Source organism: Pinus tabuliformis, chromosome 6 (assembly GCF_031772625.1).
Source record: "Pinus tabuliformis cultivar Carrire ecotype Pingquan chromosome 6, CPIR1, whole genome shotgun sequence".
Taxonomy (NCBI): Eukaryota; Viridiplantae; Streptophyta; class Pinopsida; order Pinales; family Pinaceae; genus Pinus; species Pinus tabuliformis.
This window is the reverse complement of record NC_142292.1, coordinates 1,730,810,103-1,730,812,602: the sequence shown is the minus strand read 5'-3', so window position 1 is coordinate 1,730,812,602 and position 2,500 is coordinate 1,730,810,103. Positions and strand designations below refer to the sequence as shown.

The window sequence follows — 2,500 nt, the reverse complement described above, 5'->3', positions numbered from 1 at the left end:
ATTTGCACGTCAGTATCGCTACGAGCCTCCACCAGAGTTTCCTCTGGCTTTGCCCTGCTCAGGCATAGTTCACCATCTTTCGGGTCCCAACAGGTGTGCTCGCACTCGAACCCTTCGCATAAGCTCAAGGTTTCTCAATGATGCACCCCCCCAGAGAGGGGATCTCACCCGTCAGCTTCCTTGCACCTCGCAGGTTTTCAAACCCGCTGACTCGCACACATGTTAGACTCCTTGGTTCGTGTTTCAAGACGGGTCGAATGGAAAGCCCGCCAACCAACACGACAAGCGCGCAGGTGCACACGACCCGCCACGAGGGCACAAGCTTCGTTCCTCAACCACCGCAGCGGCAAACCGACAGGCAGTAATCCGCCCGCGCTTGTGATGATGCAGCAGCCCGTGTTGGTTTGCACCTCAAGTCGAGCGGCGGACCAGCCTGAGCCTTTCCACATCCGACCGAGACGCATCGACAGCCTCCATCCGCTTCCCTCCCGGCAATTTCAAGCACTCTTTAACTCTCTTTTCAAAGTCCTTTTCATCTTTCCCTCGCGGTACTTGTTCGCTATCGGTCTCTCGCCTGTATTTAGCCTTGGATGGAATTTACCACCCAATTAGGGCTGCATTCCCAAACAACCTGACTCGCCGAAAACGCCTCGTGATGCGGCAAGGTCCCGGGCCGACGGGGCTGTCACCCTCTCAGGCGCCCCCTTCCAAGGGACTTGGCCCAGGTCCACCGCTGAGGACGCTTCTACAGACTACAATTCAGGCGGCGCCGCCGCTCGATTTTCATGTTGGGCTCTTCCCGGTTCGCTCGCCGCTACTAGGGGAATCCTTGTAAGTTTCTTTTCCTCTGCTTAATTATATGCTTAAACTCAGCGGGTGTTCTCGCCTGAGTTGAGGTCGCAAAGTTGGAGCTAAATCCGCCCTACCCCATGGGAGGACAAGAGAGAGCAAAGCAAGTTCGAGTGATGCCACACAAAGCCCGCATCGGCTAACGCCGACTGCCCATCCAACGGGACAAGATCACCGCTCGCCGACGCATGCCATGAAACATTGCTTGAGGTATTTTAGCCGACCGCACCGCACGGGGCATGGACGACCAGCTCCGTTGCTCCCTAGCATATTTCAGGGAGCGCGTTTGAATGGGATGTGACGCCCAGATAGACATGCCCTCGACTGAGGCCTCGGGCGCAAATTGCATTCAAAAACTCGATGATTCATGGGATTCTGCAATTCACACTAAGTATCGCATTTTACTACGTTCTTCATCGTAACAAGAGTAGAGATATCCGTTGCCGAGAGTCGTTTCCATGTATTACCAAAAAATCCGCCACAAAACGGAATAGGGGCAACCCCCCACAACAAATGTAAGGCCAAGGGGCAAAAGGAGGAAAAACGCACGAGAGAAAGAGAAAGAAAGGTGTCTAACCCCCTCACGGGGGGAGGCTCGAACAGAGGACAATCTCCCCCCAGCCCCACGCCCTCGTAAAAATTGGGGTAATGCGTGGGACAGCGATCGAGAAGGACTAGGGTGGCCACCCTGGGAGCTCGCACTGCTTTTAGCCTTTCCCCAACACCAGCCCACAACAATTCCCCCTTTTCTCCGTAGAGCTAGGGACCGAAAGGAAGAGAACAGGGTAGAAAACAAAGCACAAACAAAGCACAAGCCTCCCAAGCCCCGTGCCTTCGGCAAAAGTGGGGAACTGAAAGGGACGACGATCGAGAAGGACGAGGGTGGCCACCACGGGAGCTCGCACTACATTCCGTCCTTCCAGAACACCAATCCACAACAATCCCACCTTTTCTCCGCAAAGCTAGGGGCCACGAGGAAGAAGGGAAGAGACCAACAAGACAGAAAGGGATATATATTAACCGTGGCTACCGGCTCACAAGGGGAGGAGGCTTCAAACAGAGAACAAGCTTCCCCAACCCCGTGCCTTCACAAAAAGGGGGGAACTGTAGGGGACGACGATCAAGAAGGACTAGGGTGGCCACCCTGGGAACTCTCTCTACTTTTCGTCCTTCCCGAAGACCAATCCACAACAATCCCACCAATCCACGACAATCCCACCTTTTCTTCGTTCCCCGGCACTCTGTCCTTCTTTCAACTTTTGATAGTCAATGGTGGACTAGCTCTAGAAGAGACTCCAACCTTTGATCCTTAGCTAGGTCCTTTACCAATGAAGAAACCTTCATTCTCTTGACCAACCGAGCCTTTTTCTTGATGTGAGGTTGCAGGCTCGATGTACACCAAGTTTACTGCACCCGGGGCGATTTCCATCGCGACGAGACATGGAAACCCCAAATTTCTCGCACTTGGGATGCTTTCGACAAGGTGGGACATGGAATCCCTGGGTACCCCACAATTTGGCGACCTTTGTCAAGGAGGGACCGCGAGACCCCATGTCACGCTCCTATCCTAGTGGTAGTATTTCAACCACGCATAAGCGGGTGCGGCACCGCCGTACTTTTTCCTTTTACCAATACTTGAGTACACGGTCTG

General features: G+C 53.9%; 2 non-coding genes across 2 annotated transcripts in view; both read right to left on the bottom strand.

The window, feature by feature from the left end:
• LOC149265788 (25S ribosomal RNA) overlaps positions 1-900 on the bottom strand; it is a 3,409-nt gene extending 2,509 nt beyond the window's left edge. The window contains exon 1 of the ribosomal RNA XR_016261369.1: positions 1-900. This exon is cut by the window's left edge and continues 2,509 nt beyond it. This is a non-coding gene — a ribosomal RNA (25S ribosomal RNA).
• Positions 901-1,147: 247 nt separating this feature from the next.
• LOC149265787 (5.8S ribosomal RNA) lies at positions 1,148-1,301 on the bottom strand. The gene has a single exon (XR_016261351.1). It is a non-coding gene; the product is annotated as a 5.8S ribosomal RNA (ribosomal RNA).
• Positions 1,302-2,500: the final 1,199 nt, after the last annotated feature.